Source organism: Rousettus aegyptiacus, unplaced genomic scaffold (genome assembly GCF_014176215.1).
Source record: "Rousettus aegyptiacus isolate mRouAeg1 unplaced genomic scaffold, mRouAeg1.p scaffold_m13_p_9, whole genome shotgun sequence".
NCBI classification, from domain to species: Eukaryota; Metazoa; Chordata; class Mammalia; order Chiroptera; family Pteropodidae; genus Rousettus; species Rousettus aegyptiacus.
In genome coordinates this window covers 69,314,062-69,339,252 of record NW_023416312.1, presented here as the reverse complement: position 1 = coordinate 69,339,252, position 25,191 = coordinate 69,314,062, and the positions used below count along the sequence as shown (strand labels likewise).

At 33.6% G+C, this 25,191-nt stretch overlaps 1 long non-coding RNA gene across 1 annotated transcript; it reads left to right on the top strand.

Annotated features, from left to right (window-relative positions):
* The first annotated feature begins 21,228 nt into the window (after positions 1 to 21,228).
* LOC107499413 lies at positions 21,229 to 23,679 on the top strand. The gene is made up of 3 exons (XR_001594250.2): positions 21,229 to 21,276; positions 21,447 to 21,576; positions 23,257 to 23,679. It is a non-coding gene; the product is annotated as an uncharacterized LOC107499413 (long non-coding RNA).
* Positions 23,680 to 25,191: the final 1,512 nt, after the last annotated feature.

Here is a 25,191-nt window from a genome sequence, read left to right as displayed (position 1 = left end):
TTTCTGGAAGAAAAGTAGAATGCACTTCTTTAATGCCAGACAGAGAAATAGTCCATTATACGCGATGAACAACCAAAATAACAAGACGTCTCAGAAAGAAAGAGAAAAATCTCCATAAAATAAGATTACAGACATAAATATATGTGACTTAAATAACAGAGAATTCAGGATGGTACTTTTGAAAAAAACTCAGTGAGATCTGAAATGATTCATATCAACAATTTCAGGAATTGAAGAAATAACTAGATGAGCAGAGTGAGTTCTTTAGCAAGGAGGTTGAAATCCTCAAAAACAAATTAATAGAACTTCTGGAGATAAAGAACACAGTGCAAGAGTTGAAAAATGTAATAGCAAGCTTGGAAATATAGTCAACCAAATGGAAAAAAGGATCAGTGATATCGAAGACAGAAATCTAGAAATAAATCAAAAATAAGAAGAGAGAAACTGAAAAATGAAAAATAATGAAAGAGAACTAAAAGGAGTAGGGGATACCATCAGGAGAGGAAAAATAAGAGTAATGGGCATTCTTGAAGGGTAGAAAAGGAGCAGGGATTAGAAAGCATTTTCAGACAAATAGTTGACACGAATTTCCCAAATCCGAGGAATTAGCTGGATCTTGGAATTCAAGAAGTCAACAGAAAACCAATGATCCCAATCTCAAAAGGCCTTCACCAAGACATTGTTTAAAATTATCAAAAATCAATGACAAAGACAGAATTTTCATGGCAGCCAGGGAAAAGATGATGGTAACATATAAAGAAAAAGTTATTAGATTATCATTAGACTTCTCAGCACAAAACTCAGCACAATATAGAAAGGAATAGAATCAAGTATTCAAACTATTAAATGAAAGTAACTAATATCCAAGAATAATGTATCCAGCTAAACTCTCCTTTAGATATGAAGGAGAAATAAAGACCTTTTTAGATATAAGAAAAATGAAGAAATCTCCGCTACAAGGCCTGCATTAAAAGAAATGCCTAAATGGGTCAGTTCACCTAAAACAAAATCACACACACACAAAAATACATAATTAGGAGTAATGTGACTAGCAGGCTCAGAGAAGCAGAGGAGTGCAATCTTTTCTAAGAACAGGGCATTCATTATAAGTTTAAACAATAAGAAGAGATTTGCTATAGCAAGATAATAATGAACATACAGCATACATAGGGAGAAATTGAGACAACAAGGACTGAAAATGGGAGGATTCAAAGATCCAAATTCACAAAGAAGATTGGAGATAAGCCACGCACAAAAGAAAATGGATGACTATATATATATGTATTCTTTACATATTTGTAATGGTAACCACATGCCAAAGATTCAGAACTGAAGTGTATAGCATAAAACAAGAAGGACCAGAGGGAAAACCCACAAAAGCCAATCAAAACAAAGAAAACAGAAACACGAGGACAAGGAAGCAATGGAAACACTGAGCTACCAGAAAGCAGAAGATAAAATGATTATAAGATCTTATATTTCGATAATCACCTGAAATGTAAATGGACTGAACTCATAAATAAAAAGGCACAGAGTTGCAGAATGGGTCAAAAAACAAAACTCAACCATATGCTACCTCCAGGAGACATATCTCATTTCCAAAGACAAATATAGAATTAAAATGAAAGGGTGGAAAACGATATTTCAAGCAAATGGCATTCAGAGTAAATCAGGAGTAACAGTATGTATATCAGATGAAATAGACTTCAGAATAATAAAAATAAAGAGAGATACTAAGGAACACTTCATAATGATAAAGGGAATCATGCACCAAAAAGACATAAGAGTTATTAATATCTTTGCTCCCAATCAGGGAGCCTCGAAATATATAAAGCAATTACAAACAGAACAAAAGGGAGAAGCAGACCAAAACATTATTGTAGTAGGGATCTAAACACCCCACTCTCAGATATAGAAAGATCATTCAAACAGAAAGTCAGTAAGGAAATAATATCCTTAAATGACTCATTAGATCAACTGGACATAATTGACATTGATAGAGCCTTCCATTCCAAAGAGCCGCTTATACATTCTTATCTAGTGCACATGGAACATTCTCAAGGTTTTACCACATACTGGGTCATAGAGATAGCTTCAACAAATATGAGGGTGAAAATCATACCAACCATATGCCCTGATCATAATGCTTTGAAACTAGAGATCAACTGTAAAAAGAAAATGGGAAGAACAACAAATACATGGATATTAAACAATATGCTACTGAAGAAAAATTGGAGCAGGGAAGAAATAAAAAGAGAGATCAAGACATACATAGAAACAAATGATAATGATAATACAACATATCAAAATTTTAAGACACGGCAAATGCAGTCATAAGAGGAAAGTTAATATCATTACAGGCCTATCTCCAAAAACAAGAATGAGCCCAAATAAAAAAAAACCTAATGCTTCATCTTAAAAAACTAGAAAAAGAAGAACAAATGAGGCCTAAATTTAGCAGAAGAAAAGAAATAATCAAATTTAGAGCAGAAATAAATGAAATTGAAAACAAAAAATTAGAAGAAATAAATGCAACGAAGAACTGATTCTTTGAGAAGGTTAATAAAATTGACAAAACCTTAACTAGACTCACTAGAGAAAAAAGAGAAAGGACACAAATAAATGAAATCAGGAATGAAAGAGGGAAAATTATGACAGACACTGTAGAAATACAAAGGATCATACAAGAATGCTATGAAAAAGTATATAACACCAAATTTAATAACCTAGAAGAAATGGACCAGAACTTAGAAAGATACAGCCTTGCTAGATTGGATCAAGAATAACTGGAAAATCTAAATAGACTGATCAGTAGTATGGAAATTGAAACAATTATCAAAAACCTACCAAAAATTAAATGTCCAGGACCAGATGTCTTCACCAATGAATTTTAACAAACATTCAAAGAAGAGTTGATAGCTATTCTCCTTAAATTCTCCCCCCAAAATCAAAGAATTGGAAGTACTTTCTAGTTCATTTTATGAGGCTAATATTTCCATGATAACAAAACCTGGTAAAGATAATATAAAAAAGAAATCTACAGACCAATATCTCTCATGAACACAGATGTAAGAATCATAAATAATATACTAGTGAACTGAATACAGCAACATATTAAAAACATTATCAACATGATCAAGAGTGAACTTCATCCCTGGGACACAGGGATGGTTCTACATATTCAAATTGATTCATGTGATACACCACATTCAGAAATTAAAAAAATAGAATCATATGATCATATCAATAGTTGCAGAAGAAACATTCAACAAGATTCATAATTTATTTATGATAAAAAAACTTAACAGAAGTGGAATAGACGGAAAGGACCTTAACATAAGAAAGGGAATATGTGACAAACCCTCAGCCAACATTATACTTAATGGTGGAAAACTAATACCCTTCCCTCTAAGATAAGGAATAGGGCAAGGATGTACACTATTGCCACTGTTATTCAATATAACATTGGAGGTCCTAGGGAGTGCAATCAGACAAGGGAAAGATATAAAAGGCATCCAAAGAGGAAACAAAGAAGTTAAACTTTCACTGTTTGTGGATGACATGATTCTCTATATAGAAAACCCTAAAGATGCCACAAGAACATCTCTAGAAACAATAAGCAAATACAATAAAGTTTCTAAATACAAAATCAATGTTCAGAAATCTATAGTGTTCCTACATTCTAATAATGAAGTATCATAAAAAGAAGGGGGAAAATAATTCATTTTGTAATTGCAATAAAAAGAATAAAATACCTAATAATAAATCTAATGAAATATGTGAAGGACCTATGTAATGAAAACTGTAAGATGCTATTAAAAGTAATCCGAGAATATACAAAGTAATGGAAAGATATTCCATGTTCTAGGACTGGATGAATCAACATAATTAAAATGACCTTATTACCTAAAGTGTTATATCGATTTAATGCAATCTCCATCAAAACCCCACTTGCAGTTTTTAATTTTGTATGGAAGCACAAAATACCCAAATGCCAAATCCATCCTGAGAAAAAGGAACGAAGCTGGAGGCATCATTCTCCCTGACTTCAAATTATACTACAAAGTGACAATAACCAAAATGGCATTGTATTGGCAGTAAAACAGACACACAGTCTAGTGGAACAGAATTGAGAGTCCAGAAGTAAACCCATATTTATATGGGCAAATAATTTTCAACAAAAAAACAAAAACATACAGTAGAGAAAGGAAAGCCTCTTCAATAAATGGTGTTGGCAAACTGGAAAGCCACCTGCAGAAGAATAAAACTAAAACTGTTGTCTATCACCATACGCAAAATGTAACACAAAATGTTTTAAGGACCTGAACTTAAGACCTGAAACAGTAAAATGTGGAGAAGAAAACATAGGAACTAAACTCAAAGACCTTGGACTTAAAGAGGATTTTATAAATTTGACCTCAAAGGCAAGGGAAGTAAAAGTAAAAATAAATGAATGAGACTACATCAAACTAAAAAGCTTCTGCTCAGCAAGAGAAACCTTCAACAAGGTAAAGAGACAGCCATTTGAATGCGAAAGTATATTTGCAAGCAACGCCTCCAATAAGGGCCTAATATTCAAAATATACAAAGAACTCATACAAATCAACAACAAAAAACCCAAAATGATCCAATGAAAAAATGGGCAGAGGACCTGACAGACACTTCTACCTAGAGGACATACAAATGGCCAACAAATATTTGAAAAGATGCTGAACATCTCTAACTATTAGGAAAATGCAAATCAAAACCACAATGTGATACCATCTCACACCTTTTAGAATAGCTATAATCAACAGGACATGTATTAAAGAATGTTCAGGAGGATGCGGAGTAAAAGGAACCCTCATACACTGCTGGTGGAACTTCAAATTGGTACAGCCACTATGAAAAACAGTATCGAGGTTCCTCAAAAAACTAAGAATTGATCTACCACATGATCCAGCAATCCCTCTACTGGGTATTTACCTGAAAGACTTGAAAACTCATATATGAAAAGATATTTACATACTGATGTTCATAGCAGTATTATCCACAGTGGCCAGGACATAGAAGCAACTGAAGTGTCCCATGATGGATGATTGGCTAAAGAAGCTGTGGTACATATATACAATGGAATATTCCTCAGCCATAAGAAGAGACGAAATACTGCCATTTGCAACAACATTGAAATAATCATTGTAAGCGGAACAAGCAAGACAGAAAAGGTTGAAAATCACAAGATATCACTTATATGTGGGATATAAACCTAAAGGAAACAAATGAATAGGGCTAACAAACAGACACTCATGCACATGGACAACAGACTAGTGGTTATAAGAGTGTAGCAGGTAGGTAGATGGGGTAAAGGGAATCAAATATGTGATAATAGAAAGTAATCTAATTATAAGAGGTGAACAGATATTGTAAATATATATGCCTTACTGTTAAAATGTACAGCTGAATCTTATTGGATTTCATTAACCAGTGTCACCATAAAAAATTAATTAGTTAAAGAAACAAAAGAATTTCTATACGATGTAATGTACCTTAACAAATTTTTCAAAAGTAACTACATTTTGCCATTCTTTAATCTTTATTCACTTCCTTTCTTTTTTTTCCCTCATTAATTTTTATACTTCTGTTTCTCAATATACATTCTTTGATAAAATTGACACAAAGCTTCATGATTTACTTTCACTATTTTTCCTTATTTTCTTGTAATTGCTTGACAAGTAAAAATACTGTTGAGCATTTTGTTATGTATTTTATCATCTTATGCTTCAAAATTTTCTCAATGTGTCAGGAATTATAACCCACATTCTCTGGAGGGGATAAGAGGCCTCACCTTAAGGGATTCCTGGGTAGGCAGAACCTGAGTCCATTGTCACAGATTCTTCCATAAAGGACCTAAATACCTAACTACTCTAAGGCTAATTCAGTTCTCCCTAGCTGTCATACACCTTTCTTCACTTTCTAGCTTAGAACTTGTAAATTGGATTCTCTTTCCCACATCCCCAAATTTACGTCAGTTCCTGCCTACCTCTCCCACTGTCAAAGATTCCCAGATACTTATTTGATTTTTACTGACATCTTTTTGATTGCAATTGTGTGAATTTAATTACTTGTCATGCCCTAATTTACTACTAGATTATTTCTCCCTTAGGATTTGAAGTCTCTGACAAGGAAACATGACTTTGGAACACAGTTACTTTAGACAAAATGTTATGGTAGCAAAATCAATATAAGTTAAGATTCTGAAGTGATTTCTCACCACTCAAATTAGTTGTTAGTGTAACACCAAATATGGCATATTTACTCCTAATAAGAGAAAGGATTTGCATTTTGGATTGCTATAGTTCAAAAAATGTTTTTATGTGTGTTAAAAAGGCACTGATTTAAAAAAAGCTATGCAGTGTCAACTCACTAGCCATACAGAACCAATTAAAATAAATTTTATGAGTGCTTGTAAAATTTGTACCTCTTAGTTTTCTCATCTGCATAAAAAATGAGAAGATGAATTTTTAGACGAATTAAAACAGGATATATGAGTGGGAAAGTAATAGTGGTCTGGGAATGAGTTGAAAAGCAATTAAAGTAGCATATGTTTATTGAGTACTCAGAATTAAAACTTATGACTAAATACTACTTAAACATATTTGAAGTGTTTCATCAGTGTCTCAGATAGAAGTGAGGAGTTAGTGGCTTATGAAAAATTTTAGTAGCACTCAGTAAATAATGATAAAATGTTTATAGCAGCGGCAGCAGCTGCGGCAAATATTTTATGACCTGACATTCTAACTGTGTTCTGAGACTCTTTTAAATATTATAGGCATGATTTTAGTCTAAGATGAATTTGATAACACTAATGACAATGTAATTGTTTTATTTTTATTTTTTATTAAATTTATTGGGGTGACAATGTTTAACAAAATAATTTAGATTTCAAGTGTACAACTCAATAAGATGTCATATGCATATTGCATTGTGTATTCACCACCCAAAGTCAAATTCATATCTATCATCATATATTTGAACTCCTTTACCTTTACATACTGCACTTCTCCCCTCCTTCCCTCTGGTAACCACTAAATTATTGTGTTCTTATAAATTTTTGTTTCTTTGCCTTGTTCATTTGTTGCTTTCAGTTTTATATCCCACGTATGAGTGAAGGCATATGGTTTTCAACTTTTTCTGCTTGAATTTTTTCACTTAGCACGATAATCTCAAGATCCATCCATGTTGAGTTATATGAGTTCTTTATATATTTTGGATATTAGGCCCTTATCAGAGGCATTGTTTATAAATATATACTCTCATTTGGATGATTGTGTCATTGCCTTGTCGATGGTTTCTTTTATTGTACAGAAGCTCTTTAGCTTGATGCAGTCCCATTCATTTATTTTTGCTTTTACTTCCCTTGCCTTTGAGCTCAAGTTCATAAAATCTTCTCTAAGTCCAAGGTCCATGAGTTTCATGAGTTTAGTACCGATATTTGTAATTGTAATTGTTTCAAACATAATTCCGCTCTAGCACTTTTGAAATCATAAATGCAAAATAATTACTAAATTTTGTGTTCCTAAATATTATATTATCTTTAATAACTTTTCATGTACAAACTATGGATTTATAAAGGTAATAGTAGCGAAGTGATGAAGGAAAATGTGAAGATTCAAGAGAAAATTCAATAAATAAACCAATTTCCTAGATATGGGGAAGAAATGCATTTTCCATCATATAAGTTTATACCATAGAAATTACATCTAAATTTTTAGGGCCTGTAAGTTGTAAATTATAGAGATCCGAAAGCTTTGAATGATTGTAAGATACCCTACATACTACTCAGCATCTCATCTTCTAATTTTTATTTTAGTATGTCTTTGGATAGTGTTTTTATTTCTCTCTATTAAAAAAAAATAAAACAACTCGCTTAGATATAATTCATGTACCATATAATTCAATCATTAAAATTGTTCAATTCAATTCTTTTTAGTATATTCACAGTCATGCAACCATCACAACAATCAATTTAGAATGTTTTTATCACTGCAAAAAGAAACCAGGTATACTTTATTTATCACCCCCATTTCTCCCATCCTATGGCAATAGTTAATGTAGTTATAGTTATCCATGTTTGCCTATATTGGACATTTCTTATAAAAAGATTCATACAATATATTGTCTTTTGTGACTAGCTTCTTTTATTTAGCACATTGTTTTCAAGGGTTATCTATTTTGTAGCATGTATCAGTACTCCATTCCTCTTTATGGCCAAATAATATTTGGTTATATTGGATATAATATATTTTGTTTACCCATTGCTCATTTGATAAACATTTGGTTTTAAACTTTTTGGCTATTATAAATAATGTTGCTATGAACAATTGTGTACAAGTTTATTTGTGAATATATGTTTTCCTTTCTTTTGTGTATATAAAAGTAGAATTGCTAGGTCATATGATAACACTGTTTAAACTTTTAAAGAATGACCAGATTGTTTTTCAAAGTGCCTGCCTTATCTTTACTTTCCACCAGTAGTATATTATGGTTCTAATTTCCTCCATATTCTTTTAAAAACTTGTTGTTTTTATTTTTTTAAAAAATTTTAAATGTTCTTACGTGTATGAAGTTGTATCTCATTGTGGTTTTAATTTGTATATCCTGATGACTAATGATGTTGGACATCTTTTCAAGTGCTCATCAGCCTTTTTATATCTTTGGGTAAATGTCTGTTCAATCCTTTACCTACTTTTAATTTGATTACTTGTGTTTCTCTTTTTGAGTTGAAATAATTCTCTATATATTCTTGATACTAGACCCTTATGAGATATATGATTTGTATTTTAAATTACATTCAGTGGGTTAACTTTTCACTTTTTGATAGTGTCTTTTAAAGCACAAATATTTTTAATTTTGATTATGACCAAGTTATCTATTTTCCTTTTGTTGCTTGTGTTTTGGTGTCACATTAAAGAAACTATTGCTTAATCCATGGTCATGAAGATTAACACTTATGTTTTCCCCTGAGATTTTTATAGTTTTAACTCTTAGAATTAAGTTTTTGATTAATTTTGAGTTTATTTTTGTATATGGTGTGAGGTAGGGGTCCAACTTTATTCATGTGGATATCCGGTTGTGCTAGCACCACTTGTTGAAAAGGGTATCCATTTCCCTATTGAATTTTAGCATCAATTTGTCAATCTATTCATAAGGCCATTGTAATTTTGATAAATATTACATTGGATCTGTAGATTAATTTGGGGAGAACTCTTAGGTATTTTAATTATTATTGTGTTAATTTAAATAGGATTGTTTTATTATTTTCATTATCAGTTTATTGCTACTCTACAGAAATATAATTGATTTTTTTTGGTATATTGACTATTATCTTGCAACTTTGCTGAACTCATTTATCAGTTGAATAGAAAGTTTACGTTCCTTGCTTTTTTCTTCTTTATGGGTCACACATCCTTAATTCTTTGAATATCTTGCAATTTATTTTGTTGTTGTTGAAAACTAGTCGTTTTAGATAATGTAGCAAATGTGAGTTCTTATTCTCTTCTCCTGGGAATAGTTTTGCTCTTGCTGGCATGTTTTTTGTTAATTACTTGGATTGGGTATTTCAGCAATGTTTATTTCTTTACATGTGATGCAGTTGTTGTCACTCTTCAGAAGGTACATTCTTGAGCATTCACATAGTCACCATGGGATGACAATGATTTTAGCCCTGTCTCTCTCCCTGATGTCTATTTTCAGCTCTCTGCTTCAATTGCTAAGCTCCACTAATTCTCAGCTGATTGCTCTACTATTGTTGAAAGTATTTTGGGGGATAATTTTTTTCTACAATCTTATCCAATTAAACTTGTAAAGTGGTATTATTTTTAAGTTTTTTTTTCTGACCCCAGAAGGGCTCTTTCTTAGCTGTCTCTTTCCATAACAACCTCTGGTGAACTAGCTGGCATAAAGTTTAGTTTGTTGCTCTTACCTAAGAAGAGCTAATGTTTTCAGGAGTGCCCTTAGGCCTGAACTTCCTCAAACTCTGTTCAAATAAAGTCAGTTCCCTTAAGGATAAGTTTGGAGTTACATTTTCTCACGGACTGACTCTTTCCAGTACAAAATTTCTGAGCCACTGGTCTTGTTTCTGGCCAGACCTGGTAATTTCTGGTCTTGAATTGCTTTACTCTTACTAGTTAGTTGTGGTGATGGCAGTTGGTGCCCTGATATTTTTTTTGATCTGCTGGTGCTTTAGACCTAGGTGAAGGGAGGGAGCCCCTGTTCTCTTGTATATATTCTCTAGGGATTTAACCTCTGCAACTTAATCTTGGAGAGTATGAGAAATATTGGTAGTAACTCCTTCTGGATGAAACAACTTATCTTTTCATTGGCAGCTGAGGGAAGAGGCAGCATATTCCCCTTGGACACAAAATTCTATATCTGAGCTTCTGTTAAACCAAGGAAGTGCAGGAAGAAGGATTATATCACTGCCCAAGGGTGACAGACTATTGCTATTATTAACAAGTTTTAGTAGATTTTCCTGAATAAATGTTCCTTAATTTGTTGTGGGCCCTTAGAACAATTTCTGGAGACCTTAAATTTTTAAAATATTTTTTACTGGTTAAACTCGTTTCACTGGATAGCAAATATATAGAGTTCTTCATACCATCATACCAGAAGTGAAACTCTTATGTGCCCTTTATTTCTCTCTTATCTTAAAGGATCTTGTCATCTGGTTGTCATATATCTAAAACTGCACACATATATATTTAATATTTATCACTATAGAAAAAAGATATATGGATATAGAAAGTCTATAACTGCCTTCTTTTATATCATAAGCATTTAACCTTTGATATTAGCAACACGATCATATTTTTTTCACAGAATTTGTGTTATTTAGCATTGCTTTTTGTCCTTCAATTTTTAGATTATTTTGTGCCTTCTTTTGATCTCCCAACCACCTTCAGTAGTTAGGTAAAAAATTATACAGAACCGCAGGAAATTAATAATATGCCAAAGTCAGTTTTAGTAATTGTCTCAATGGAAGAGTTTAAAATAATATGAATGGTTCTAAGGCATAGCAAACATAATGTTTTAAATTATTATTATGACTAATTTCATTATTTAGCTAGTGAAACTTGGGGAAAAAATCTTCATTCTTGAAAACAGGTAAACCAACAACTGGGATAAATAAAGATGGTTGTATAAATTTTTTTTTATCTTCAAACATCTATAATCTACAGTTCTATTTTTTATGATTCAAGCTGAACTTTCAAGGAGTGCACAGTAAATTCCAATTCTTTTACCAATCAAATAATCAAGTTTCATAACCTTTTTGAACCATGGTTTCCTCAGCTGTTAATGAAAGTAAATAATAACTCTTCTTTTTTATAAAGTTACTGCAAGGATTGACAAAGTAATGTAAATGAAAGCTCTTCTAAAGTGATATATAAATATTAGGAACCATTGCAGTATTTCTGTGCAAGAATATTGCAGTGCCTTAAATTATGTACCTATAAGGAAATTTATTGTATAAACTCTATGTAAGACAAAATATATTATATTATATTTCAGTAAAGAATAAGCACTTATAATGGAACACCAATATTGTTTTTAAAATGTCCAAAAACTTCTAAATCAGTAGCTTTCAGGCACAACAAAAGGCATATTTTTAAAATTATAGCAGTTACTTGTTACAGACTGCCTGAGGAAAAAAGAAGCAAATTAATATATTTAATATGTCTGGTCCATTATAAACATTTTTCTCTTTATCCTCTTTTTAAAAAATGAATTCTAAAGAAAAGAGGAATATTAGGTCCACTTGTTTTATTTTATATTTCTTGCTTTGAGCTTCTAAGTTTTCTGACTAGCCACAGGATATAATGTCCAATATTTATAAACTACATTTAATCAAAGATTATTACATTAATTTTGCAGAAAGTGCTTTTGAAATTTTTGTTGCATAAATCTTATAAATGAAGAAATGTTAATTGTTTAAAATTTCAATTATCCTTTAAACTAAAAAGGTATTTTTTACCTTTAAGACCCTATATGTATATTTTGTAGCATTTGTCACATAGAGTAAGTTTATAAGAAAATACACATAAACCAGAATACATTAATGTACAATTGAGTAATATCTGAAACAAAAATTAAGTTAATTTTTATTCATATAAAATTAAACTTATTTTTATCCTAAGATTAGAAATGAATGTTTCAAGCTTTAAACTCAGGAAATTATCAATGTTTGCAGGATTTTATTAACACAGTAAAAACTATGTCAAAATTATGTAATTAGTTGTTTCATCTTACTGATGTGCTGTAATGTTTTCCTCTGCTACTTTTCATTATTTTATTTTGTGAATGAAACTGAACCTCATCAAGTCTTTTTTAAATGTAGATTCCATCATTTGTTACAAGTTAGCCTAGAGATTATAACAGGGATAGATACACAGAAACACACACTCAAGTGCGTGCACAGATATTTATAGTTGTTGTGGTGGTGGTGTTTAATACCAGATTCTCCATCTAACCTAGATTTCTTACCTTGAAAATGATTCAACTAACTCCTTCCCTAAAGTATGCCTATATGTACAAATAAAAATATATGTTATATGCATGTTTGATGGCATTCAGTAGGGTAGGAAACTGTTGTCCAATTAAAGTTTTCAACAACAAATGCATGAAAGCGTTTTCATCATTTTATAAAGAGGAGAAACAGAAAAGGCAGAAATAGTTTACATAGTAAAACTGTTGAATTGGATTCTCATATGAAGGTAAATCAAAGATGCTCTTAGGAGTCATGAGAACATGAAGATGAAATTGCCTACAGTTAGCTTAAAGGTAAGTCATGCATGACTAGAATGTCTTTGCCATATTTGAGATATTTCATATGTTTTCCTGAAATAGTTCACATTAGAGTAAAAAGATATGGACTGAAGTTTGAATTTATCTTTCAGAACTTACTAAGAATATAGTTTTGTGCAAAATATTTAATCATTCTGATACATAATTTCATTATTTTTAAAATAGGAATGATAAAACCTCCCTTATGGGGTAAGAAGAACCAATGAGATAATCAAATTGTTTTTTAAACTTTAGGCTGCTTTTCAAATGTTATTTATTTCATTATTATGAAACTATGAGTAGATTATATTAATGGCAACACTTTGTGAACTATTCTAGAACAATACATATGGAGGCAAAGCTCTTAATATACTGATGTGTCTATTTTGTTTTGCTGTTTGGACTAGGGAACATAAAAAAAGAAGACTAAACAGTATTGTGTGTTAGATAAAATACAGCTAAATAACACAATTGAAGTAATATACAGACAATCCACAAGTTACCTATTAGAGGAGCTGTGAATGTCAGGAAGGGTTTTATGTAGGATTCGCCTGTGTGCTTTGGCTATCTTTTCAATAGTACTTTTAAATATCTTTGAAAGTAATAATGTAAATAATGTCTAACAAGAACTCTGACAGAGACATATTGCTTTATACTCTATAAATGGATGTTAAGGAAGAAACTATTTGTAAAGATAAAAAAAAATAAGCTCCAGTTAAGTAATAGATGCACATTATGTTAATAGAGTTAATGTCCATTATAAATTATGTCATTCTACTTGATAAGCCCAATATAATATTCTGCTTGGAATATTAAATTTATTACTCTAGATATTAATAGAAACAATACTGATAAATTTATTTTTTGAGTATAAAGTAGTGATTTTGGGGATTGGTTGAAAGAGGAAAAGATAATGTGTATTAGCATTTTGTAAAATAAAACCAGTCCATATATAATTAGTCCAAAAATCTATAAAATTTGGTTTGAAAGAATCTCCAACTAGTTAGAAATGTAGAAAGGGAAAACTAAAGCTTGGAAAATTGAGATTCTTGCTCAAGGTCACAGAGCCACTTTGTGCCAGACCTGAGAGCAAGGCCCAGGCATTTTCCTTCTGGTGCCTTACTTATCTAGATGAAATGAAAGAAAATGAGTATAAAGTATTGGTTATTGTATTTGCAATATATACAGGCTCTTTCAATTTTTTTTTCAAAAATTAAGTTACTTTATTCATTTGTTTCTGAAAAAAATGAATCTCATATATTTTAGAGCTGTTTTGCCCAATATGGTGGCCACTAGTTATATATGGTTATTGACATTAACAATTGAAATTAACTAAAATTTGTAAATACTCAGTGACTGTATTAGACTATATAGATATAAAACATTTCAACCATTGCGAAAAGTCCTATTGGACAGTGCTACTTCCAGATCCTTTGTCAGAGAAGAAGGAAGGGACTAGTAGGGTTAACTCTTATAAAATTGACTACTGCTACTGCTGCTACTACTATCATTGTCTTATAGCTCTTAAAAAAACACTAAATGTCTTTACTGCCAATTCTGCTAAAAATCATGCTATGTAGGTATTGCAAAATTTATATTAAAATTGAGAAAAGCTAAATGACTGTTTAACATCACACAACTATCAAGAAGCTTAAATTCTAATGCAGGTCTCTATCTGGCCAGATGTTTCAAAACCTTGATCTTCTTATGTTTAAGTGGCAATAATAATAGTTCAACCTCATGCTGTTCTTGTGAGGATTAAATAAATTAAATATAATAAAGTATGTATTAGGCTTGGTATCAAAATTAGTGGTTGATAGTGGTAGCAATTATTAATGACCCGTAATAGTAAATTGTACTACCTTCTTTTTAAATATTTAAAACTGTGGGAGTTAAAATGTCTTAACCTAAAAGAATAATGACAAAACCTTCCATATTTTGTTACATTTAACATTTTGCAAAAAATGATTATATTTAATATCTTCCTTTGATTCTCATAGCAGATAAGGAAATTTCATGTTTAAAGAGATTAAATAACTTGCATGCAATTCATAAGTAGTCAATAGGAACCTTAATCCAGTTTTCTGAGGTCTAGTTACACTGCTACAATAATGAACTGATACTAATGGTAGAGTTTTGGATACTAGGTTTAGCAAATAAAGTGACTGTTATTGACCAGAACATATAAGGCCAAACATTGAATTAACTATTGCTCTTTTGTGGTTTGGTGTATCCATAAGAAAATGGAGTCTGTCAAATTGAGGATTCCTGGTTCTCAGTTGTAGTGAGAAAAACAGATTCAATTTTTCCCCAATAAATTCTTAATTTTTACTTTTTCTCTAACAAAATAAATTATTTCCATATATACCTTCTAACTAAAGGAGAAATAGTTTATTTCCAAAGGGTATTTTACACATGCAAATTCTCACATTGTTCTTTGCCATCTGACATATCTCGATTCTCCATAGATTTATCATTGTCATCATTTACTAAATTCAAAGTTTTATTAGAAGAAATTTACATGTTTTTTTTGTAGTTACCAATGCAGCCATATTAACTTAACTAAGAAAGGTGATTTCTAATCAAAGATCTAAAAGAAGATGTTTAACATCACAGTTCAAACCATAGATTAAAAACCAGGTTATATTGCTTTATTAAAATCTATTGTTAAGGCTATTCCCTCTTAAATTGTTGAGAAGTATAAATGAAACTGCTTTCATAAATGTTAACCCTCCAACACACTGCAATGGACACAAGTACACTTCCCTGCTCAGTCTTTGACTTCTTCCTGTTGTCAGTGAGAAACCCAAGCTATTAACTTTTAAACTTGGAAACACTGATGAGAGTTACTCCCAGCAGTGCTATTACACATGAAGGAATTATCATAATTTTAATTTTAAAAAATATTGAGTTTCTTTTGAACTTTTATACTGGTGAATAGCATTAAATAATTGCAAACTGATGATTCTGGAAACTATGTAAGGGTGTTTAAAAATTCTAGTAAGCTAGAACATGAGTTAAGTCTGACTAGAAACATAATTTAGTTGGCAACATTTCATTGAAATATACTATGGATCTGTGGTTGCCAACCCACAGTGAGTGATTCTGGAGACATAACAACACACACACACACACACACACACACACACACACACACACACACAGACCATAGACACCTCATCAGAAATAATGTCAACCATATTAGCCTTACTAGTTCAGAAACTGTTTTAAACAGATGGAAATAATGCTTAAGAAAAAATTACATCTCTGGTTAGAAAACTAGAAGTTTTTAAAAAATGTATCAAAATATTGTACTTCTTTTAGCTAATTTTTTATAGCTTTATTGAAACATAACAATTAGTTTTTCATATTTACATCGTACAATTCAGCTTTTTTTCGATTATGGTTAGCGTACAATAATATATTAGTTTCAGTTGTACAGCATCGTGAATAGAGATCTATATAACTCAAAAAAATGCTCAGCCCACTAAATCTAGTAACCATCTTCCCCGTTACATTTTTATTACAACATTGTTGACTATATTCCTTATGCTCCAATTTTGTTTTCATGGCTATTTTGTAACTATCCATCTGTACTTCTTAATCTCTTTGCCCTTTTTCACTGCTCCACCCCCCTTTGTCCAGTAATCCTCAAAATATTCTCTGTATTTATGAGTTTGTTTACATTTTTGTTGTTGTTTATTTTCTTCCTTAAATTCCATATATACACAAAGTCGTGGGATTTGTCTTTCTCTATCTGACTTGCTTCATTTAGTGCAGTACACTCTAGGTCCTTCAAGGCAATATATTTTTCCACCCTCTTCTTTTTAGTATGAGTGTCTCTTAATCTGAAGTGAGTCTCTTGTAGGTAATGTAAGGATTTTGATTTCTTATACATTTAGCTGCCCTATCTTTTGGTTGGAGTGTTAAATTCTTTTTCATTTGAGATACTTGTTGATAGGATATACTTATTACCATTTTTATTCATGTTTTTGCTACATTTTTTTTCCTTTTTCATAAAGAAGGCCCTCTAACTTCCTCTGTAATACTGTAATACTGGCTTGGTGTTGATGAATTCCTTTAACTTTTTTTTGTTGTTGTTCTGGGAAGATCTTTATCTGTCCTTTGACTCTAAAAGATAGCTTTGCTAAAGAAAGTATCCTTGTTTGTAGGTCCTGGATTTTGTGTCAAGGCCTTCTGTCCTGCACAGCTCCTTTGGAGAAATCAACTGCCAATCTTAAGGGTGCTCCCTTGAAGGTAACTAACTGCTTTTCTCTTGCTGTTTTTAAGATTCTCTCTTTGTATTTAAACTTTGGCATTTTAATTATGATGTGTCTGATGTGGGCCTCTTTGAGTTCCTCTTTTTTGGCATTCTCTGAGCTTCCTGGGGTTTTATGTCTATTCCTTCACCAGGTGAGGGAAGTTTTCCATCATTATTTCTTCAAGTATGTTTCAACTTTTTGTTCTCCCTCTTCTCCTTCAGGACCCCTGGGACATGGATTTTGATATATTTAATTTCATCTCCATTAAGCTCCCTAAATTATTATTATATTCTTGGTTACTTTTTTGTTGCTGTTATGATTGTTTGTCTTTGGCTTCACTATCCTCTATATCAGTAGTTTGATCCTCTTCTTTATCCACTGTGTTGATTTCCTATAATATATTTTTTATCTCAGATAATGTATTCATTTCTAATTGGTTCCCTTTTATAATTTTCATTTCCATTTTTATATTTTTTATCTCCTTGTTAAAATTCTCACTGAGTTCATCTACACTTCCCCTAAGTTCTTATAATCAGTGTTTTGAACTCTGCAACTGTTATATTGTTAAAATCCACATTTCCTGGAGCTCTGTTCAATTGTTTTATATGGCTTCTGCTTCTTTGTATTCCCACTTTGGCTGTCTTTTTGTATCTGTTCTATGTACTAAACAAAGTTCCTAAGTATCCCTGTCTTATTAGTATAGCTTTATGTAGTAGGTGTTCAATAGCATGGTCCTGAGACAGGTTCAGCTACAGGCCAAATTTATCCCTAGTCTGCACCCCTCCAAGGCCACCTGTTAAGATTCAGCAAACAATCCACAGATACTGTGCTTATAGTTGCCTCAAGAAGCCATGCCAGAGACTGAGGATAGCTGCGCCCAGTGTAGGTCTTGGAGCTGCTCAGCAAAGGGCACAGGACACACCAAGGACACAAATTGTTGTGGCTTGGGTAGGGCCACAAGTTGGAAGAGGTGGAGTTTTAGGGAATCCTCTGGGTGGAGCGACTTCTCTTATCTAGTTTGATGATGTCTCAGCTATGGTGGCACTGTGTGGGCACACTGGGAAGGGAGAAGGCTAACAGAGGAATGATGGATACCAACAGCACTTCTGCCCAGGAGAAAGCTTTGCTTCCAGCCCTTTCTTCAACAACTCAGTGCCTTTCCGTATATCCCCGGTGATCCCCTTGCAGCCAACCCTGCGCTGGTGCTCAAAGCAAGCGAGTCTGTTATCACAAAAGTCTGGTTCCAGATATGGCCCCTGTAAGAGGACTGTCTGCAGCTGATAGCTACAGCTGTCATAACCTCTGTCCCACCCTTCCTTCCACTCAGGACCAGGCAGCCTCACGTCTTCATCCCTCCTACCTCCTACTGTTGCAGAGTAATTTCTTATTTCTATACCTAGTTGTGGAGCTTCTATTTATCTAGACTCTAGGACATTCTGCTTGCCCTTTGCTCCTTCTTTCCATCACAGCTCTAATGTGGTCAAAAGAGAAGGTGTACAAAGCCTTTATCATCTATGCCATTTTGCCCAGGCTCTCTTTTAGCTAATTTTTAATAAGAACAGCAGGAATCCCTAGATTCATATTGACTTTGTGGCTGTCTATATTAACTATTCATAAGATAGCTAGAGGTAAACCAGAAAATCTGGTGTTTCATTTCTGTTTTCCATTTCTCCCCCGTGCCTATAACTCTGGCTTGAATCCTAATGACATCTTCTTGGGGTGGTCATTTGGCCTTTTCTTTTATAAACAGTATTATTCTGTCTGATTATGGTGATGAGTGAATGTGGTTTGTGTGTATGTGGTGGGGGGAGAGATATGAGAAAGACAGAGGCAGATACAGAAAAGAGACATGGAGACTGGTGCTATTCTTTTCTTCATCAGTGCATTTACAAGCTCTGGCTATTTTATGTAGCCAACTTTACCAAGTATATGAAAAATAGAAAAAGAAAATCTGTTCAGGTTTCGAGACCAGTTTTCACTGGAACTTTGAGTTTTCTCTCTGTTTTTCGGTAAGTACTATAACAATTCTGTTGGTAATCATCAATAAACTGGACACAGGAAAGAGGTGAAAGGCCATGAAATTAAAACAAATCTTAAGAAAGTATACCTTTGATACAAGTAAGTAACTGTTTTAGAATAATACATGATAACTTTGGCAGTATCCATACCCCTGTTTTCTTTTTTTTTTTTGCATATTCCAAAATGAGATCATGTGTAACTCGGATTCTTTATTCTACAAAGTGTACTTTAGACCACACAACACATAATTTTTTTTCTCTTTAATTTAACTTGTAGCATATATTTTCATTTTATGTGCCAAGCTAGGAATAAATAAATAGGCACAGAATTTGTTCTTCTATCACACAATCTTAAACACGGTTATGTCAAAATCTATCTACTCATATGATCCACTATATGTCGATGGCATTTTATTTAGCTTATTAACCAGAAGGATTAGATAAATGTCTTATTAAGAAGTTCCTAAAATCAATAATCTGATTTCAAAGCACTATTTTACAAGAAGGCTCTCTTGATATAAATTATGGTTTACTTGGAGTAAATCAACATTTCCTCATTGTCTAAGTGATATTTCTAATTGCAAAGTTGTATCTGTTTATTTACAGTAAGCAAATATCTTCTGCGAACTACTGGTCCATAAAGCAGGCTCATTTACATGTCAGTTAGGCTTTCTTCTTTGCCCAGTTATAGTGTTCTATCAATGAGATTACTACTTTCAACATTATGTACAATACTGGTGATTATGAGGACATATACCCCAAGTAAAGAGGTCCAAGAGAAAGTTATTTCAATGTAACTACTCATCATAGGTTGCCATTATCAGTTCAAAGTAATTCCCAATTTTAAAAGGCTTTAATTGCGAACAGCATGGAAATGTTGAATTCTTTGTACTATTTGCCTTGTGCTACACAGTAGCACTCTCTGTCAATTCACATAATTATTATTTTTTTTAAATGGCATTATCTTTTTCTTCCTTAGCCAACAACCTTGTTAAATACAATTCATTTGAATAATTTTGACTCTCTCACAGCTAGTCAACCTTGCTGCCTGCAGTTCCTGTGAGTGGTAATTTGACTTGTTTAGCTTTCTATTTATGTGAAATGAAGGACAATCCTGTTAATATTTCCAAACTCAGCATGGGTGGTAAACAGATTCTCCTAGAGAAGGATTTATGATCTGCCAACGAATCAACATAAACTCACAATTCAGTCTCTAAAAATGTTCAAAGCAGAGACAAAATGGAGTTCAATGGGTTTGCAGAAACTTACCACCACTAATTTCTATAGATTACTTTATCTATCTATCTATCTATCTATCTATCTATCTATCTATCTATCTCATATTTATTTCAAGTATACGGTACAATAATTACATTTATATAATTTATGAAACAATTTCTCTGATTACTCTAGAATCTATCTGTCACTACTCATAGCCATTAAAATATGGACTATATTCCCTATTCTTTGCTCTATGTCTGCATAACTGTTTTGTAACTACTCATTTGTACTTCGTCATCCCTTCAGCATCTTCACCTTGCTTCACGACTCCATTCCACTCCAGGAATCATCAGTTTGTTCTTTGTATCTATGAATCTGTTTTTGATTAGTTTGCACTTTTTATTTCTTAGATTCTGCATATAAGTGAAATCATGTGGTATTTACCTTTCTCTGTCTGATGTTTCACTCATCATCATACCCTCTAGGTTCATCGATGTTTCAAATGTTAAGTGTCGCAGGCCATAGACCTCAGGCTGTTTGACACAGTCGCAGCCGGAATGAGGTGTCACTTGCAAAGCAAGCGATGCTAGAGTCATCTGTGCCTGTTGCTTTCTTCTGTATTGTCTATATTGGGAATTTATGCATTACTTTTGATTACTGTTATGTCCTTGGGAATGGAGGAGAGTGTTAGAGGGAAAGGCGACTTTTCCAAGAATGAGGCACAAAGAAATATGAGTAATAAGGAATTAATCAAACAACTTGTCAGTGCTTGCGTAGAAGGCCCCTGTTAGGCCCACAAAGGCCAGGGAGGGGAAATGTAGTGGCTGATTCTTACTGGAAATTACTGTTTGACTATCACTATAGGAACATAGGCCTTTGTTTATAGGAACATAACAATCTAAACAAGCTTTCTGCTTCTGTAACCCAGCTTGCATACCTAACCTGCAGGTTGTCAGGTAATGAATAGAAAAAAATAGACCTTTGTGTTTAGGCAGAATGAAGAATGGAATTTTGGTCTTAAAAACCCTGTACCTCTACATTTTGGGGTGATAAAAAAAATAAAACTGCCTTGCACCAAGGTGTGCTGCCTGTCGTTTTTCCTTCGCTGACTCCATGTATCCTTCAGGCCTGGAATTGGCTGGAGCCGGTGCCTGGCAAGTGGCACCCGAACAGGGACCTGAAGGTAATCCTGATAGTTCGACGTGGATAGGAGCTCACCTGTGGGTGCTGCAGACCCCCTAGCCAGTGGTAGTCAGGTAAGTATGAGTGAGGACTGAGAATCAAGTACTAAGAGAATTTATGGGCCATAATGAGTCTAAAGAAAGAAGACTATTGATATTATTGAGAAAATCTTTGCAAAATGTGGAGTTAAGTATCCACATCTCAATTGTCAAATTTTTTGCATTTTTTTTCAATTATGTTGTCCTTGGTTCCATAAAGAGGGAATAGTTAATGAAGAAACTTGGGAAAAGGTGGGGAATGAAATCAAAGCATATTATACTGCTTAGGGTCTAGAACAGGTTTCTGTAGAAGCTTTTTCCTTATGGGGACTGTTTCAAGATGCTTTGGAGCCAGTTCATGGAGCAGTATTATTTTCTAGGAGATGAGAAATGGCTCCTCCCAATGAGTGCACCTCTCTGTTAGATAAATCTGGCTCTCAAGATAATATTTTGAAGGTCACCACAGATAATGAGTCAAATGATGAAGCACTTTCTCCTGGAGATGCGGCCACACTAGAGGAAGAGGCGACTCACTATCATTCAGATAAATACATTTTTTTAGCTCAGCAGACCACAAAAAAGCTCACCATAGCTTCAGGTAAACCCCAATATGGGGCTTGTGCCAAAGCGCTCACTGAAAGAAAAGGGATACGCTTCTCTACAGGCATTGGGCCTCCTCCATCTAAGGTCAGATTCTGAGGGGCTATGAGGAAGGCGTTGGAGCCAAGAATTATTTGGGAAAGATGTTAGTGACATTGTCATTCCTCTCAATACTCTTAATGATTTTCAAAAATTATTAGGTGATATTAGTTAGCATTGTCCCTCCCTCAGTATCCCCACATATGCTTTAACTAATTTGTTCTTTATTTTAGAAGGGTCCACTGCATTAGAGAGCCCTCGGGAACTAACACCACTGGGGGAACAGGAATTTTAAATACTGTATTATTGAAAGACACTCTTATAGTCACAAACTTGCATTGCTCAGGTTTCATTATTGTGTGGTAAAGGTTCTTTCTCTAACTTGAAATTTAAAAATTCTTCATGATTTCCTTTTTCTTTTATTAGATAATTAGTCTAAAACTTAGGACATTGTAGCACAGAGTCAGCAGTGAAGACAATATGATTTTGTATTGAAGATGAGAAAATAATGACTAAATTCCAAAATTCAGTGCTTTTTAAGGTACCTTTCTGTTCCTGTTTCTGTTGATCGGTCACCAGGCATACGTGGAAAGACTGGATGCGTTCATATCTCCCGGACCACAGCCATGCCACGGGAGGCTGCCTCCTGTGCCCTGTTGTCAAAGTCTGTTTATTGTCTTTGGTCTTGTCTGGGTTATGAGTTGTGAAGTTCTCTGGTTCACCTACACCCTAGTAATTGTCTTTGTCTGAGTGTCTGTTTTGTGTACTGTTTTGTGTTATTTTTGCAAGCACTGGGGGGAAAACAGAGTTCACAGAAGACACCCTTGTGGTGTCTCCTGCGGCATTTGAAACAAATAGAGGGAATATGGTATACCCCGAGACAAAGGCTTAATAGAGCATTATATACTTTAAATTTTTTAAATCAAGATGAACAAGGCAGCACAGCAGTTCATTGTCATTGAGTGAAACAGGCCAGTGAGCCTTTGCAGTATCCAGTATACTACAGGGATCTGAAGGGGGATTGGGTGCCTGCTGAGGTACTAAAACAGGGCCGAGGTTTTGCTTATATCTCTACAGGAACAGAGAAGCTTTATGTCTCAGCCAAGAATGTCAAGCTCTAGGAGAGGGAGCGGAGAGAAGCAGTAGGTTGTCAGACCTTCCTAGAGCTGGTCCTGTTCACAGCCGCCATCTTGCAAAATCAACTTGCCATACTTCAGCTCCTACTTGGGGTCAATCGAAGAAATTAACTGAAGCAGCACAAGGCATTGTCAAAAGACAATGACAGGTTTCTACTCCATAGACTCTTTTTGTGGCTATGCTTGCTGTTATTGCTTGTCAGGTAATATCAGTAAATGCTGCTGAGACGTTTTTGGCTTACTTACCCAAACCTCCTTTTTTCAAACCATCTACTTGGGCATCTTCTGTTGTATCTGTTTATGTAAATAATACTGAATTGCTTAGCTGCCCTTCTAATGATATTATAAGATTTAGGGAAAATAAAAATTTTTCCTATCAAGGATATAGTGATCCGCCTCCTATTTGTATTTCATCGTATTCAGATGTGCCATTTTGCCTGTCAGTAGGAACTAGAACTCTGTTAGCTGATTCACTTTTGGCAGTTGGAAGTAGGGGTTTATGGTCTCTTTCCCTTTTAGTTCCTATAAAGACTAAAAACATTTCTCAATCTCCTCTAGTTCAGAATCTGCCTCTTCCTCCAGAAGTTCCTCGTTGTATGCATACTATGAGAATAGAAGTGGCTTGGCAATTTACAGATAGGGACACAGGATATCCCAAATGGCAAGAATGTGGTTACGTGTCCTCAGAGGCTAATCCAAAAACTGCCTACTATAAGCTTCCCAATCGTACTTATCAGATTTTTGAATGGTCTATTCCTAGTCCTAAATTTGATTATAGAACATATTTGGCCAGTGCATCTATATATAATTGGAATGACACACATATTCCTAAACCTGAACCTATATCTCATTGGTCCAGTACAGGTTGGACTGCTCCTTTACTTACTGTCTATGGGCCTCAAGGTCCTGTAACTCAGCCTCAACTTTGGAAGCTTTTAGCCTCAGCTCAACCTATGCTGTTTCAGCGCCCTAGAGGTCCTGCTACAAAAATCTTTGTTCAATCCTATGTTCGGTCTCCATATGTATTATTAATCCCTCATGTAAAAGAGGATTTACAAATTGTATACACGCCTAATAAGACTTATTATATATCTTGTTATAATTGTACTTTGGCTAATTGTATTAATCCTTCTAAACAATTGCATACTTATGTTAGTTTACATAAACCTCCATATGTTATGGTTCCAGTTCATGTGGAAGAACCATGGTATGATGACCCAGGGTTATATGCTCTCGAAACAATGAACAGAGCTTTTAAGAGACAAAAAAGATTTGTTGATTCACTCATATTAGGAATAGCTGCATTAATCAGTATTATTGGATCTAATGCTGCTTCTACAACAGCATTAGTGCAAGGTATTCATACAGCTAAACATGTTAATCAGTTGTCATGTGATAATTCTCTAGCCTTAGTCACTCAAGAAAAAATAGATAGTAACCTAGAATTAAAAGTAAATGCTTTAGAAGAAACTCTTCTATTTATATGAAATAAGTTGTATACTTTGCAAGTTCATTTAACTATTAGGTGTCATATAAATTATTGCTGACTTTGTGTTACTCCTTTACCTTATAATAAAACAGAAGTTTCCTGGGAAAGGGTTCAGTTACATTTATTAGGCTTGTGGAATAATACTGATCATAGATTAGGTTTAGAAACACTTTACACACAAATTCAAGATATTAGTCATGTAGGGGGCTCACTGCTTCCTGCTGCAGAGGTAGCAAGCATCTTCCTACAGAATGTTCATCTCTAGTTGGCAGTAAGTCTTTGCTTTATCTATGTAATAATTTGGGTGTAAGTATTTGTATTATAATTTCTATCCTTTTCCTTCTCCCAGTCCTCCTCAGACTCATAGAACGCAATATCTACAGTCTT